Here is an 18,062-nt window from a genome sequence, read left to right as displayed (position 1 = left end):
CAGATGAGACAAAAAGTCATAATAGATTTGGATGAGGAGGCCTTACCAGTGTGATAAGACAGAGATCCAGCTAGGTTTAAAAATACCTTAAGGTATACTACAATGGCCCTGACATAATTTCTTTGTGCAGTTAAAGGATATTAGGGTAATTGTACCCCTAAGCATCCACATATAGTTAATTTTATTATTTTAACCATACCTAAGGTACCACTTAATACAGGGCACTCCTGCAGTATACCTTAAAGTATTCTTAAACCTATCTGCATCCCTATCTTATCCAGACATTAAAATATATCTTAAGTATTCCCTCATATCAGAGGTTGGATCCGTCTGGAAGTACTATCTTAGCAGCGTGTGATGAGGTAGCCAATGATGAAGCATGGCACATTACGTGGGTGAGGCCTCCTCATCCAAATCTATAATTATTTTTTGTCTTGTCCGCTTCTAGGTATTTGGGTTAGGAATCGAGGTTGATCAGTACTCATGAACTTAAGTGGTCAGTACTCCAATGTTTGTAATTAAAGTCCAACAGTTTTCTTTAATTTCTTGTAACTTGAGTTCAATTTCTAACATGTCACGGTATTTAGGATATCCTCTTGGCCCCAATGCATTTGAGGGGTAACCTTCCTCAGGGGCCCATAAATACCCACTTGTATACAAACATTTCTGAAATCAAAGCATAAAATAAAAAAAGATCCTGAATACATTGTGCATTAGTCTGCCTAACAAATATACACAATACTGTTTTAATCATGTGGTGATAAAAATATAATGGACTTTCTTATCAGTGTAGACACAGTCATGTGTCCCATATGAACAAAAAACATATTTTCTCTTTTCTGGTCACTAATCAATAGATGACATCTTTGAGTAGGAGACACTACTAGTTTAGCATTAGAAAAAATATTCAAATTGCCAGCGGGGAACAACTTCCTTATGTGGTCAACTGTAGTAAACAGAGAGTTTACCTTGGAATAAGTTTATCACAAGTTATTTAAACACTTATGAAAGCATTATAGTGCCGGAATGTATTTATAGGAAGTTTCATATTTACTTTACTTGGACATGGTGTTTTTCTTTTGTACAGTGTATATGATTTCATCTTAGCATGATTGATGCTTAATATCTTTATCAGCTCTAGACGTATGCCAAATGCTACACCACCACAAAGCCAAGCCAGTGTATGAGTCTGCTGTGGCTTTTGGTATAGGTTTACTTCACGAAATAAACACCAGCATGTGAACATAATGACTTAATAATAAAGAGTGTTTTAGGGTGTTTCAATAAGAGATTTGACATGCCTTTCTTAGAAAAGTAAATAAGTGGACATGCCATTTCTCAGATGAATGTTAATCAAGTTATCAACGTCTTGAAGATAAAGGTTGAGTCTAATCTGCTAGAGGTTAAACCTACAATCTTAAATTCAAGCATACTTTTTTGCACAAGGTTCTAATATAAATGAGAGCACATCTCTTCTACTTTACACCAGGCAAGGCAGGCTAAACGATGATAATATAGCAAGGGCAACAATAGAAGATGGGTCAAACCAATTTCCTGGTGAAGAGTCTAGACTAAGGGCCTTATTTGGAGTTTGGCAGAAGGGATACTCCATCACAAATGTGGCAATGTCCCGTCTGCCATATTACAAGTGCTTTATAGCCTACGGCACGTGCAATATAGTGGACAGGATATCTGTCACATTTGTAGCTGATTCGTCAAACTCTAAATAAGGACCTCAGAACTTTTCTTTAAAAAGCTCACACTCAGAACATGACTTTTCAGGAATGGTGTCATCATGTACAGCACGAGATGATGTCATTCTTAATCCAGCAACCACACACATCATCCCGCCTCCTCATCACATTCCACAATCTTTGAGCACATTTCCACCCTTGAGCCAGGTAGACTTCTCTGTTAACTTAAAAATACACACTTTTAATGTCTCACCCAGAAACACCTTGTATTCTGCCTGTTTTGTCATGTCTTATGCAGGCTTTCCTCATATTATTTGTGGTGCATGGGCTTTCTTGGTTTGGGCAGAATTTAGTTTTGCGCCTGGTCTACCAAAACAAATTTATAAGGTTCACACTTGCTCTGTAGAGCTTCTGGTACATGGGAGGTAGGAAGGAAGAAGAGGGCATATGGAAAGGTAAAAGATTTGTCTGGGTGATGAGGTTAACATAGGTTCTAAATAAAGTCTTGACTAAATATCTTCTCAAGGTCTGGAAGTTGCAAAATGCTGGTTGGTCGTGCTGTCTCTGTGGCTGCAGCGACAAAGGGCAATCCTTTATCTTTTCATCTCAGGCTGGAGTCCAATCTCCATATTTTTAGCAATACCTGGAAGAGATGGCTTTTCCCATCATTTGGGAATCACTAGTTTGTTCCTGACCTGCAGTTCTTTTCCTCCTGCTTAGGTCCTAAATACTTGGATTTGTTTTAGATAGTGACAAGATTCCACTTTTCAGGGGAATCTTTCTGCTTAATAAATGCCAAACATAAACCTAACATGTAAACCTCATAATGGCCTGCAAGCCCAAGTTTTGTACTTCTAGTTTGTCCACCACATTTGCATGGCAGGAACTTTGGGCCAGATGTAGCAAGCAGTTTTGCCCATTCTGTGTCTAAGGGAAAATGTGTTCGTACATATGGCCCTTTGTCTCCTGAATACCTCAGGGTGGTTCGAGAGAAATCGGTGGGCCCAGGCAGCGTGCAATACATTTTTATATATATAGTTGTGTGTAAGGTGCTGGAGTGGGACGGAAGGCCACTTCAGAAGGCAGATGACTGTGCAGTGGCAGTGTGTACCGTCACACACCATTCCCCATGTAGCTGAACATTCTAATACGGAAGCAGAGGGCCCTGCCTCTCATCGTAATTCCAACCTTTGGCATCCCTAAGGTATGTAAAGCCTGCAATACAGGTGTAACCACGCATAACCAGTGCTTTAAATGGCCGGTACTCTCCGGTACTGAGTACCAGCGCTTTTTTATTTTGAGAAGAAGAGTACCGGCACATCTGAAGAAAAACATAATACTTTCAATTGGAGAGTACCAGCACTTCTCAGAAACAAGCAGGTACTCTGGCACAGAGTACCTGCACTTTCATTTTTCCATTTCAAGCACTGCGCATAACCTTTACAACGCGGCCATTACCACACAGGGAAGAACACATGATATTTTCTAGCATTTTCCAATGCAAGGCTTACCACGCGGTATTTAAAAAAAAAAAAAATAATTACATGGAAGTATGCAGGTTACAGGGTTTTAAGGGTTCAAGAATGGGTTAGGACATGGGGTAGGAAGACATTTTTAGAGTTCAGTGATGGGTAAGGGTGTAGGTAGTGCAGGGTAGTAAGGATTTTTTAGCATTCGGCGATGGGTTACTCGCCGGGTAATATGGCTTTAAGGCTCAAGGATGCGAAGGGTACTAGGGCTTTTTAGGATTGAGGGATGGGGAAGGGTTTGGGGCTGTAAGGGTTCCTGGGGTTCACAGATGGGTAAGAGTACGAGTGGTAAAGGATTGTTTGGGTTCAGGGAAATATACTTCTGCCTCACTTTTACTTTTCTCGAGAAGTTTGGTAGATATTAAAGACTGTGACCTCTAGTTACACACATGTACCAACAGTGAACACACTCTCCACTGTGCAGTCCTACCAGGTAATTATTAAAAATTGAAACAGGGAAGAAATTATTCATATGAAGATGGACATGGAAGAAATTCATTATATGAAGATTACCTGTATGTAAAACACTCAGTCCAGCAGTCAGTACGCGCAGTTGGTTGTATGCCTTATATAATGATACCCTTACACCTCAGAGATGCTTGCAAAGGTTATTCTACATTTAAGCAAGAAGAGAGACAGTCACTCCCTGACATCAGATCTGGAGCTTTACTGAAATGCTGGACCTAAGCCGTCCCTTAACTTGTGTCTGCTTGAGTCTGAGTCAACCATGATTGCTAAACTCCTTTCACTATACATTAATCTGTTTACTAATCGTAATTAAGGCTCACGGTTTTCTGCTTTTGCTTATTTTTCCAGGTGCATACAACAGAAAGCCATCTATTTTATTGTCTGTATTTATTTTTAAATATGCATAAAAACTGAAATTGGGTTGCTTTGAGGAGATTCTAAATGCTGGCAGTGTCTAATCATTATCTGTGCAGAATACCATGTAAGGGAGTTAAAAAGAGAGAACGTTTCCTAATGAGTCTTAAACAGCTGTAGATTTGCACAGCGTTGTTACTACAATATGGATGGTTTTATATGAATGTATTGATTTATCATTTATGAGTATTCAGACTATTGAAACCCGTCAAGCATTCACTTTTAAGTGTATATTTATAAGTTAAATAATTGTGAACATACTAGTTTCAGTTTAACTTTTTTCACAGCACACAAAATAAATATGGATAAACAAAAATAAATTACCCCCCAAACATATGAATAGATACAGATTGAAAAGTAAAAACATACCATAATACCAGGAGCCCTAATCATAAAAACACTTCCAGTTGGCGTAGATATGACAGTTGTTTGAGATTTATACTATACATTGTAATGTATTGCATTGTCGCTTTTCAATGGCACTTTCCTGTCTCTTATCAAAAACATCAAAGTGCTCTCCAGCTGGTCGAGTTTGTGGTTACTCAACTTTAAATGCATGAATGAGGACAAGGTGTTAGTTGACGTCATCTGTTATTGTTGAGTTTTGGGGTCACGGTTGAGGTGCATATAATTTAAATAAATACACAAACTTTTAACTTTTACGTCCATCGCTGGAGCTTCCTTCGTGTACGGGGGGTTTCATAAGGCACACATTTGGTTATGACTCCAAAGCAGTGAACACTATTGAGTGGAGTGGCAAACCATTTAATACACATACATAAGTATAGAGCATACCCCAAACTTTGATGATTTCCAAAGGCATTATATAGCCTGCATTAGCACATCTATAAGTGGGCGATAACAGAATTGAACCAATCCACAAATGTGTTAGCACTCTTACAAAGTGCAGAGAGGGCAAAATCCCTTCTATTTTCCTAACTGTCCATGACTATAACCCGAATATTCCCATTTTATTCTCATTTTAGGTGTTTTAGGGCTGATTTACAAAGGCATATACCTTAATTCAGTGGTTCCCAACCTGTAGTCGGGGGACCCCCTGGGGGTCAGTGAAGCCTCCTCAGGGGGTCTGCTACTGCTTAGAAAATTAAATAATATTAACAGATTAGGTCCCCAGTTTTCAGTTATAACTCAGTGGGGGGTCCCCAGATTCCAATAATTATTGAGTGGGGGTCTCTGGGTTCCAGTAATGATAAACTGGGGGTCCACAGAAGTCCAAAGGTTGGGAACCACTGCCTTAATTAAAAGAGTACTAAAGAAATACTCCTTTATATACTGTTAAATGTGTTTGTTAATAGGCCCCGGTGGGTTTCATTTGAACCAGTGCGCTTGGTTTAATTTTGAAGTGGGCAATACAACAAAATAACATGTTTGAGATACTACATACTGTCCGGATATATAGAATAATTCATTTTAAATGCCAGTGGCACGCAAGTTAATTCCCTCAATATATGTCACTCAGAGAACAACAGCTTTCATATACAGGGAGTGCAGAATTATTAGGCAAATGAGTATTTTGACCACATCATCCTCTTTATGCATGTTGTCTTACTCCAAGCTGTATAGGCTCGAAAGCCTACTACCAATTAAGCATATTAGGTGATGTGCATCTCTGTAATGAGAAGGGGTGTGGTCTAATGACATCAACACCCTATATCAGGTGTGCATAATTATTAGGCAACTTCCTTTCCTTTGGCAAAATGGGTCAAAAGAAGGACTTGACAGGCTCAGAAAAGTCAAAAATAGTGAGATATCTTGCAGAGGGATGCAGCACTCTTAAAATTGCAAAGCTTCTGAAGCGTGATCATCGAACAATCAAGCGTTTCATTCAAAATAGTCAACAGGGTCGCAAGAAGCGTGTGGAAAAACCAAGGCGCAAAATAACTGCCCATGAACTGAGAAAAGTCAAGCGTGCAGCTGCCACGATGCCACTTGCCACCAGTTTGGCCATATTTCAGAGCTGCAACATCACTGGAGTGCCCAAAAGCACAAGGTGTGCAATACTCAGAGACATGGCCAAGGTAAGAAAGGCTGAAAGACGACCACCACTGAACAAGACACACAAGCTGAAACGTCAAGACTGGGCCAAGAAATATCTCAAGACTGATTTTTCTAAGGTTTTATGGACTGATGAAATGAGAGTGAGTCTTGATGGGCCAGATGGATGGGCCCGTGGCTGGATTGGTAAAGGGCAGAGAGCTCCAGTCCGACTCAGACGCCAGCAAGGTGGAGGTGGAGTACTGGTTTGGGCTGGCATCATCAAAGATGAGCTTGTGGGGCCTTTTCGGGTTGAGGATGGAGTCAAGCTCAACTCCCAGTCCTACTGCCAGTTCCTGGAAGACACCTTCTTCAAGCAGTGGTACAGGAAGAAGTCTGCATCCTTCAAGAAAAACATGATTTTCATGCAGGACAATGCTCCATCACACGCGTCCAAGTACTCCACAGCGTGGCTGGCAAGAAAGGGTATAAAAGAAGGAAATCTAATGACATGGCCTCCTTGTTCACCTGATCTGAACCCCATTGAGAACCTGTGGTCCATCATCAAATGTGAGATTTACAAGGAGGGAAAACAGTACACCTCTCTGAACAGTGTCTGGGAGGCTGTGGTTGCTGCTGCACGCAATGTTGATGGTGAACAGATCAAAACACTGACAGAATCCATGGATGTCAGGCTTTTGAGTGTCCTTGCAAAGAAAGGTGGCTATATTGGTCACTGATTTGTTTTTGTTTTGTTTCTGAATGTCAGAAATGTATATTTGTGAATGTTGAGATGTTATATTGGTTTCACGGGTAATAATAAATAATTGAAATGGGTATATATTTGTTTTTGGTTAAGTTGCCTAATAATTATGCACAGTAATAGTCACCTGCACACACAGATATCCCCCTAACATAGCTAAAACTAAAAACAAACTAAAAACTACTTCCAAAAATATTCAGCTTTGATATTAATGAGTTTTTTGGGTTCATTGAGAACATGGTTGTTGTTCAATAATAAAATTAATCCTCAAAAATACAACTTGCCTAATAATTCTGCACTCCCTGTATACTTCTTCAGTCAATGTATATTACACACTGATAACAGGTCTATCTTACCAGTGTGTAGTATGCATTGACTGATGGGACTTTGAACCTTCCAGATCTGCTGATTCTTGCACCTCACCTTCTAAAAGTATCGTATTCTCTTAGTATAACTATGTAAAAATTAGCATGCTGAAATTCCTTGCCTTTCTATAATTCAAGGTTTGATGCCTTTCTCTGAATTGTTGTCACTTTTACACCATTTGTGTTAGTTTTCGACTAGGACTATTTCTGCTGCAGTAAATATTTGGCCCGTTTTCCTACTAATCCACAGGGTGGCGCTGTTTCTTAAGCCAGGCAGAGGGTCGTGACGCGTGAATATATCCTGGAAAGGGGGGGGGGGGGGGGGGCACGAGGATGTCCTTTGTGTGGTGTTTGCAATGGTTAGAACAGCCTCGAAGCTACAGATGAGTGATGCTCGCAAGTCTTCTGTAATCATATGCAATCAGTCAGTCATGAGCCCCTAATAATTCATTAAACTCAATAAGACATACTAATTCACATTAGCTAGTCACAAAAAAACATGAAGCATTTGTATTGATTTATTAGAAAAATCTATGGAAACTAACGTATTGTGCAGCTATGTTTATAATAATAACTACAGTTTATTCGGTAAACATAATTAATTTTACCAAAGGAAAATTTAATAAAAGGTTATCGCTAGTTACCTATACGTTTTCAGTTTCCGGTGGTCCTCCCGGATGAATTTAGATACTTTGCAACCTTAAGTGGTACAATATTTGGGCACTAAGTATTCGTCCTATTTTTAAACAGTTCAAACAAAGGGAATAGCCGCCTTTCCCGAGCGATTTGTAGAACGGACAGAAAATAGAAATGAACAGTTGTTCCTAAGAAATTGCCATTCCATGAGCAGGCTTCTGAATCAGTAATGACCCCCTTCCAAATCTTATATATCATGGTACAAAATATCGAAGGCCAAAATATCAAAAGATAAGTGCATACAGAGGAAGTACTGATGTATTATTCCCAGCTCCACATCTAGGCAACTTGCTGTTATGTTTATCGTTGAGGTACATATATATGGAGTTAGGCATATAAAATCTATGCTTACTTTTGATATTTCAGATCCGATATTTTGTCCACGGTGTTCCTATACCTGGATGTTCCATACCACACAGCCCTTGTTCTTAAATCTCCTCTATCAGGGATCGTCCAAAGGCGAATGTGGTATTGTATGTGTCATCTTAATTCGATGAATGCCACAGTGTCTCCATGAAACAGTAAAGTATGGATTGCCTGGGACAAATGCATTAGTAATTTTAATAATCCACCTTCCACTGTAGTCAACAAATATAAATGAAAACGGATGCCAGGTTCAGCTGCATGAAGTACATTGTCAGAGTTGTTGAAACAGCGCTGTGGTACTGTATTCTACTGAAAATCTTCAGGCCCTGTTGGAAGGCACTCAAGGTGTTGCTTTATTTATTTAATTGTTTAGCCCATAAACCAGATGCTGCACACTGGTGTGGTGCCAGAATATTATATTCAGAATATTGTCTGACATAAATATTGTATCCTAAATATAGTTTACAGAACAGAAGCAGCACATTTATTGTTAATTGAGACTAATTTCAACTGCTTGCAAGCCTGTTATCACTAATAAAAAGGATGATCAGATCGTTGGTTTGGTGATAAATGGACTGCACAGTACCCTACATGTGCCCAGTGTCCTCCCCTGCCTTAGGCAGTATAAAACTTGGTCAGCTTCTGAAAAGTAGTTTGAGCAACCCTTTTAGAGATGTCTAAGTTAGGAGGAGCCAAAGGATGAATTTCGGCACCAGAAGAATACAGAACTTGTAAATTGGTCATTCCGGGTTTCCCTGCTATATGTGCATTCTTATAATGCACTACTGGCCTGTTTCCTCAAGTCACCGGCGTACAGAACCCCACTATGGCCTTTCTTATGATCTTTTTGGGATTAATTTAGTACAACATAGCTTCAACTCATTCACAACAAGCTGGTAGTTCACAAGAAGCATGAAAAATCTGCACCATGGGACTCACGGGGATTACAAATAGAAGATGGGTGATGTGGAGACCGCCTTACTCCGTGTCATTACAGACACTGTCTCCCAGTCTGAACTTTTCACCTACACATCATTGATTTCACATGGGCTTGTCTTATAAGTTAAATGAAGAAAAACAAAACTATGACACCCAGAATGCATTAGGCTGTCACCCAAAAGTCCAGGACTGGAAGTAGTGTCGGCAATGACCTAGGAGGAGATGGTCACCAGATTTGGGGGTGGGGGTGGCAAGATCTAAAACGGTCCATCTGTGTCTGCTATAATTGATTCTACCCATTAGTTCATACTCTGACCGGTTAGTGAATGTGCAAACATATCTGGCATCTCTAGTAGCAGTCATATGCATTCCTCATAGTCAAGGTCAATGATAAGGAACTCTGAGCAGTAGAAAGTAAGTCAATGATCCATTCGTACTTTTTGGGGTGACTCTTGCAGATATTAAATGGACCCATTTAGATACAGCTAAACCAAAACAAATGCCAAACTTCAGTCGTACAATGTGGAAAAGGCATGGATCCACTTTCTATTCTCAGAGAAATCATTATCATTAGGTCACCTAGAGGAAGACCCCGAATACTCTTGTAAGTAGGTAGGAAATACTGTCTGTAAATTTCTATAACAAGGTGGTTAGTGACAATTTGTCTTGTAGAAATATCACATTAAACTAATTTACATTTTCCCGCAAACCTGTATTCCTCAACTTAGATTCAAGGCTTTACTACATCCTAGTTCAAAACGTCTTTCAAAAAGAAATCAAAAAGCAATGAATTGAGTGTCTGTTACAAAAAAAAATTAATGCCCCAGACACACTGAATGGTTTCTCACATCGCATCTAATATTTTTATTATTTTTATTCCTGAGACAACTATTACTTGCTAGGCGAACCCAGGCAGGAAATATCAGCATTGGAAAGTTCACCCTAGGTAGCGTAGACATATCAACGCAGCACAGCGAGCGGCACAGGGCAGATGAGCAGCTGGCAATTTTTGACACCAAAGCTGAATTAGGCTTCATCCTGGGATACTCAGCAGTCTCCCAACCTCTACATAACACTGCAGAGCCAAAATTTGGCTGAATTGGATATCTGCTGATTTATGGTGAATGTCCAGTTCCACAAATTGCTAAATGAGCAAAATAATATATAAAGTCTAACAGAGGATGAAAGTACCCTATTTTTGCCACCTCACTATAGATTGCCTCAGCTTTCTGTCAGGAGATAGCATTGTATACAATACTCCACAGAGCCAATCCTTGTTCGAGATTGGCAGGCTTTTATGTAAATTTAAGTTTCCCTGCTTCTTTTTTGTTGCTTTCTTCCCTTTTTGTTTTTGAGCCATCCCACCTGCACCCCCTCTGGGCTCTTTGGTTTCGCCATCGGTAGATTTGCCATTCATCCTGCTCTGAATGCAGCACTGCAAGCAGAGCCATATTTGTATACCTCAGTTTGCTGCCTTTCATTGACACCAAATGGTCGCTGGAAAATCCGCAGTAGAAATGTGGAAGAATGTACCTTGACAGACATTGAAGCCTACTCTAAAAAGCACTGGCAATGCCAGTGAATATCACTTGTATGTAAGCAGGTACCCAGGTTTAACCATTCTGAAGCAACCTATTTATTCAGAGAGAAGCTCTGTTTAAACTACACTGCCAATAGTACTGCGTCTTCTGCATGTTATAATGGCCTAGTGCTCGTTGGATCCACAAACCATGAGATATCAAATGATGTTTACAACAAATAGTAGCATGGAGAACTCTCTACCTAAATATATTTGTGACGAAGCAAGAGTGGTGTCGGCTATAATGAAGGCAAAATGGATAGGAAGATGTAGGCTTAATTGGTAGTCTGCTGAATTGTGTTTCTCTGAATTATTATCTCAACCATTTTTTATCATTTTTATTCGTTACATTGGCACTTTAGAATGTGTATATTCTAAATGTGTAGTTTTTATAAACACATTTTTGAAGCAAATGTTATACAGAACTATTTTACAACTAATATTGATGAAATCACCTACTAGGAATGCTTGATTTGTACAATAATTACCTTTGTGAATAGCAAACAATCGTAAACATACACAAAAGTGCAAGGTTACCTTCGTAAATCAGGCACTTTGTTGAGATGTGTATTGTGTACGCTCTAGTACCATCTTGTCTCTCACATTGACTTTTACCATTGCCCTGCTTTGGAAGTAGGGCATGCCAGACTTTGGGGGTTCATTGCATGCTGGTACACTATTCCTCCTGTTACACCTGGACGTGCAGATGCTAGGGTCAAATGTACAGACATTCCCCAGTAGGTTCTGGAATGTGGTCATTTGATGCTTTGCAGAATGTGTTGGACTCATCTAGGGGAATATGAGATTTTCCCAGGAAAGGGGGAGCATGCCACCCCCACATCCTACGACAGAGACAGAAAGTGGCATTAAACATTAAAAAAAGAAGCATGCACTTTATGTATAAGGTTAAATTCTGAGATGTTAGCATGATCCATCCAGACGTTTACAATTGTGGAACCTGATAAAGTGGGTGATGCTCTGGTATGCTCAGGATCCCACAATTTAACCAAGTGGTGTAGCTATGGCTGGGACATGATTCTGACAGTTCCATCATTGACATCACTCACCCTATAGACTATTCTCTGGCCCCTGTCCTCGCACAAGAGATAGTCACAAATTGTAACTTCTAATTTAGGACCCCAGCACGAGTCCACAAACAGGTCAAGATCACTAGACCACAGAAGTGAATCTGAGTATTTAAACCAAAATCCTGGATGAACGATTTTTTAATGTCAATAGGACCACTGAGAATGCCCAAACAATGTGTGTCGCTGCCAAAGAGCAAAGCTACGCTTCAAAGTTTGGGACTCACATGAAATAAGTGCAAAAGTGCATAGAAGTAGGGGACTCACACCTACGGAGGGAAGCCGAGGTAAGCGACTTACAGCCAGTCAGTGAAAGCATGTTCCAAAAAAACTAAAACTCACGGTCCCAGCGTGACATTGTCTCCCATTAAGTGAAATTCACTCCAGACGCGTGAGCTTTCTCTGTGACATAAATGCATACTCAATGACAGAGGCTGTGCACAAGTATGGAAGTCTCACACAATGTGCGAGGCTGCACTCCACGGTTTGATCTCACATCTAATATGTGAGACTGTGCACCAAAGTGTGAGACGTGCATTAAACGAGTGAAGCTGTGCTGTACAATTAGTGAGAATGCATTTCAGTAAGTGAGACTTACAGTGACTGGGAAGTAAAGCTCACACTCACTGAGACTGTATTCCAACATGTGAAGCTCGCATACAGTGTGACAGAGAATACTGTACGGCAGAGGTCTTCAAACTGGGGGGCAGACCCCCCTAGGGGGGCCCCAAGTGATCCTAGGGGGGTGCCAGACTCTGGCCAAAAGAAGCATTATATAGATAACAGGCCTTTGTTTTAAGCAGAAGCATGTTATTGCACTTAAAAAAAGGTAACAGTACTTAACTGCAATGTTTAAATAGGCTTAGACATATTTAAACATTGCCATCCTTATAAAATAATTGTGAAAAATTCTGAGGGGGCCCCAAGGATTTTTATTTTCCAACTGGGGGGGGGGGGGTGGAGGGCGGCATTAAAAAGCTTGGAGACCACTGCTGTACAGTACGATAGTTGCACTTAATGAAAATGTGCTCCGCGGTGTGAGATTTTAAGGAAAACTGAGGATCAACCTATGGAACTTACTCAAAATAACGTGACATAGCTCCTAGGGCTTAGATTTACAAACCTTAGCTCTCTCTTGGCGATCAGTGTTGTATTCACACAGTGCGTCTACAGAAAGCAGTACTTTTCAGTACCAAACCGCTTGTTTGTTACACAGATCTTTAGCATTCATATCAGGCTTAAGCCTTTGAAAACAATTCCAAGGTAAAATCACCAGTGAAATAACACAGTGTAAAGACAGTGAATTGGCCTCTCCATGTTCACAGTATTCTTAAACCTGGAGTTGTGTTTCTTGCTGAACAAATAAGGCAAACAGACTTCATCTGATTCAGTGGAGTCCATTAGACCAGGCCCCCTGGGTGACAGCGTGAAGTAAATTAAACCAAGTACCAAATTATCGGAACCCAGAGAGACGCTAGATATATTACAAAAAAAATGGGGTAAACACAATATCACAGAAATACAGGCAAGCAACAGGTTACAAGTGTAGGCGCTACACATAATGCAGATAAGAGAGCTGTAAACAGGGTACCACAATATTCTATGATAGGCAGGTCAGTTTATAATCATGAGGAAATGTGTAAACCTTGTATGCAGCGGCACAGTTTCAATGCTCGAATGGCTTGACCCTGAAACGGGTTTCCTCGAGGTGAGAAGTGGAGTATCCTGTTTGTGATATCAAGTTCCAGGCCCTGGGGGCACTTCAGGAAAAGGACTGTTGTGGGTTCTTTGTGAATTAAGGGAATTCAGGAAGATGGAAGTCCACACTCCAGATTTGGCACTGACCTCTGGAAATGGCCTATTTTGCAGCACAATTTTTTGGGGTCCAGAGTAGAGTACCTTAGTGGTATATGGGCTAGCTTAGAGATATTTCTTGCCTCGTTTGGGGGACCAGTTTAGTGGGATTTGGAGCAATATGACCACATTTCATGCGTCAGTGGATAGCCTAGCTTCTCGGAATAAAAAAGGTATGAAATCTTAGGAACAGAGATATTGCCTTGTCCAAACTTGAAAGCATAGCTGATTAAAATGACTTTTGTTAAATCATCATCTGGGATGGTACATTATTGCCTCTCAGGATCATGAGCTGATGCTGTGCCCCTGTAGCCCATGAGCTGATGTGAGCTTGTAGTTCCTGTTCCTGTTCAAGAGGGAGCTTTAGAATTTGGCACATTACACAGTATTTAGGTGATATTGCAGCACAGACCTTGTTTAAAGCCAGATAGTGATAGAAGTGGGCTGTTTCTAAAAGCAGATCTGAGAGATCCGGAATTCAAAGGGGTATCTGGGTCCTGCAGAACAAAACAAGACATGTTAGAACTGAGAATTGTTTGAGGATATTAACATCTTCTGGACACAAGCTTGTCATCTTTCACACCAGATCACTGAAACCCAAATGGGAAATGTAACTAGTTAACTGTTTCAGAGGTGTGGTGTGTTTGACATAACATGTCCTAAGTGATCTGTTATGGCCAGATACAGTTTTTATGTGACATCAGTATTTAGCCTCAGTTGGCTGATTATGTGGCATACGGGGTAGCTTTCAATTATGTAGAAATAACTACGGCAATTTATTAGCATAATTTCAAGGGTAGTTCCAATTATGGCCAACTCTAAAAAAGAGTTGTAGACCGACTGAGTTAAAAATTTGCTAGAAGATATGTCCCTATTGTGAAATTGGTTTTAAACAGTTTTCAGTCCAAAGGGTTCTCATTGTGAATGTGAAGTTCAAATATGCATTGGACGGGGTCTTCGTCAAACTTGTAAATTCAGGGCAGAATAAGTCTCCAAGAGCACTGAGATTTTTATGTGCCCACATTAGTCTGTTCGACACCCTTTGGATGCAGGAGAGCAGTCTGTAAGACCAGACTGATATAGGAAATTTGTGTACGCAATTAAAAGTCCTGGACAGTGGAAGAAACTCAGAATGTGGAAGAATGACACAGACAAATCTCACCTCAGGTAGGTGGGTCAACTTTAGTTAGCAGTGGTAAAAAAATTGCGGTTTAGATGAACCAGATGCTGGAATGTGGGCCAAAGTAATTACTAACTGAGAGAATAATTCATGTATTCCACCCACCACTTGTTTTGAAAACAAAATGGACTGGAATGAGGCCCAAAACAAATACCAGTGCCTGAATTTAATGATTCCTTCAATCATTTAAATTAATTTAAGTATTCAATTGATAACATTTTTCTTAAACAAAAAGCAGAGCCTGAAGTTCATTTAAGCATTCCACCAATCACTTCTTTTTCTTCCCCATTATGTGTGTGCTAAACATCCTTGTCCTCCACCCTGAGCCTGATCTCTAAAACAATCTAAATTTAACACTAAAAGTAGATTGAAGATGAATCATTTGCAGGCTTGACCTACCCCCTGAGTCCTTCTTCAGCCTGATATGGGAGATTATCAGAGCAAGTGGCTGGGAAAACAGGTGCTCGGTTTGTGAATGCGCATGCAACTTCTGTGTCCAGGGCTCTCGGTCCTAGGGCAGTCAGTGTTACTGAGCAGTATACGAGAGTTAGGTTGCACAAGACTTTCCATGTTGTGCCATCAAGTTTTGCTCCAGGAGGAGGTAATATTTTGGGGACTCAGATACAGGATGACACAATAATTGCCCACAACAAACTTTCGCATTTTGTATGATCTATTAGGTTTTTTTCGAGAGTAAAGTTGTATTTACACATATAAATATAAAGGGTAGTTACAAAAAAGAGAAAAACAAACCACTTTCTGATTTTTGGGAAATAGAACACAAATTGTTGCTACCATACAGAGGCAAAGTCCTATGTCTTATCTGCCTCTGTTTGTGTACATAGGAAAGACCATGCATTTTAGAGAAAGTTTCATGGTCCATCTTTTTCCTGCCTGAGTCCACAAAGCCAGACTTGACCAACCCCTCAGAAATATGAACAATATCCCTGAGGAGCAGAGGGAAGGCTTCTTCCACTTCAGGACAATAGTTATGCTTTTTAAAATAAAGCCCCCAGTATTGCAGATTTTTTTCTGAAAATCAAAAAAACTTACTGAGCAGTCATACATGACACTGTGGTCCACTCTACATGCATCCCAGGTCAGCGGGAGCCTTAGTATGAAAATGACACCGCGATGTAACGAAAAACTCTAGATACAACTTGAGAGTTGCCACAGTGTGACTGGAAACACCTGCACAAATTAATGCTTCTGATTTTAAAGTAACCTGATTGTCTCAAATACAAGGACCATTAGGCTGTTCTGCTGAAGTGGAGGTTACTTTAACCTCAACGGGAACCAGGATCCCTAGAGGTGTGATCTGACACCTTGGTCCATATAACGAGATGGACATCTGGGTGAATTGGCACCTTTATGCAGGCGAGTGAGTTCTAAGGTATGCATGGCAGAATGACACTGTCTCTATTGGGAAGTGACCAAACAATTGCCCAGACATCTTTTCTGAAGTCCTCATTCGAAGTTTTGGGTTTTGCATCTTTCAAGTGGCTGCCGCTTTGGATTGCCACCCTCAAAGAAACACAGGAAAGTTTCAGGTGAAACTATGGTAAGAGATTCCAGGAAGGATATATTCTTTGACATGTAAGATAATTATATTTATTGTTAACATTGATGACAAAATGTGATAGATGCGTTCTATTTTAGGAAGAAAGACATCACCCGTTTTACTAGTGAGTCCAGGCGCCATTCCATTATCCTGATGTCGGACAGTTCAGTGACTGCTGGGTCAATCTGAGAGCACAAGGAATAATACATGTAAAGAGGGAGGGGGGGTGCATGAGCAATTGTTCAATAAAATTATATATGGAATAGCAATAAAATATAACGCTTTGTCACAAAGTGGAAAGTATGTGATTTTTAGGTCTGGATGAAAGTGCAGATGTTTTCAAGACTTATTGTTACCAAGTCTTTAAAAAATACACAGAGTGGGCATTGGCTCCATCCAGAGTATTGCTCTGCCACCCAGTGGCGTAGCGTGGGGGGTGCAGGGGGGGCCGGCCGCACCGGGCGCAACATCTGGGGGGGGACTCGAGTGCTAAAATCCACGGGTTAGGGGGCGCAAATTACTTGCCTTGCCCCAGGTGCTGACAACCCACGCTACGCCACTGCTGCCCCCTCCTGCTATCTCTAGTTTTGCATATACTTACACGTTCCAAGAACTGCTTTCAAAGGAATGCGGGGGAGACTATTTTACATCTTAAAATACAATGTCAAATTCAATTCTTTATCACTTATATGCATTCTGTACAGAAAGCAATCATTTTTAGCTTATTTTCCCAGCACTGGCAAAGTCAACAGGCTGGCTTTAAAGTTATGAACAGCGCTTGTGCATGCAACCTATGTACGCAGTATATGTGAATGCCTCTGTTTATAGATGTTGTAACATTAACTAAAGACCTATTGCTTTGTTAGTCATGCATATGCTCAGGGACAAAAACAACACAAAAGAAGATTATAATGCAGGTCCTGATGCATGGTATCTACACTTTGAGATCGACCATACAAAGGAAACACTCTTCCATCACTGGGACTCCCACGAAGTAATGCACCACCCATTCACAAATCAGTTCAGTGCCTCGTCTGGGATAAGAAGCACTACATAAATGCAACTACAGTACGGGTGGGGCTGCTGGATTACAAGGGCGATCCTTCGACTCTCTGTACCAAAGGCGACAAGATTCCAGAGTTAAACTTAGACCCCAATCACAGCTGACGGGTGAAGTGCGGAGGCGGAATGCTATCCGCATTCCTTGGTAAAGGCTTCTTCTAATCCACTGGTACAATACACAGAGTGACTTCTTATCTCCTCAGAGCCTGGAACTAATCCCAGCCTCATTCCCCATCGCTATCCCCAGAATGAGATCCCCATGCCTGCCCAGCCCTCCAGTTAACACTTCATTCAAGTCCCACAACTAGAAGGACAAATGAATGCAAAAGGTCAAAGTATTTCTGACGTTACCTCCACTTCTTTTAGAATGGCGGCCCTCCAGGCAGGGCCGTAGCTTGGTCAGTAAGATTTGGCGGGTGTAAGCTTCAGATTTTTCAACAATCACTCTGGCATATAATGTTAAAATACATTATGAGGAGAAAGGCTTAAGGGGTAAGTGGAAAGAGAGAGGA

The sequence above is a fragment of the Pleurodeles waltl genome, chromosome 12 (genome assembly GCF_031143425.1).
Source record: "Pleurodeles waltl isolate 20211129_DDA chromosome 12, aPleWal1.hap1.20221129, whole genome shotgun sequence".
Lineage (NCBI taxonomy): Eukaryota > Metazoa > Chordata > Amphibia > Caudata > Salamandridae > Pleurodeles > Pleurodeles waltl.
The sequence above is the reverse complement of the archived record's forward strand: the minus strand, read 5'-3'. Positions refer to the sequence as shown.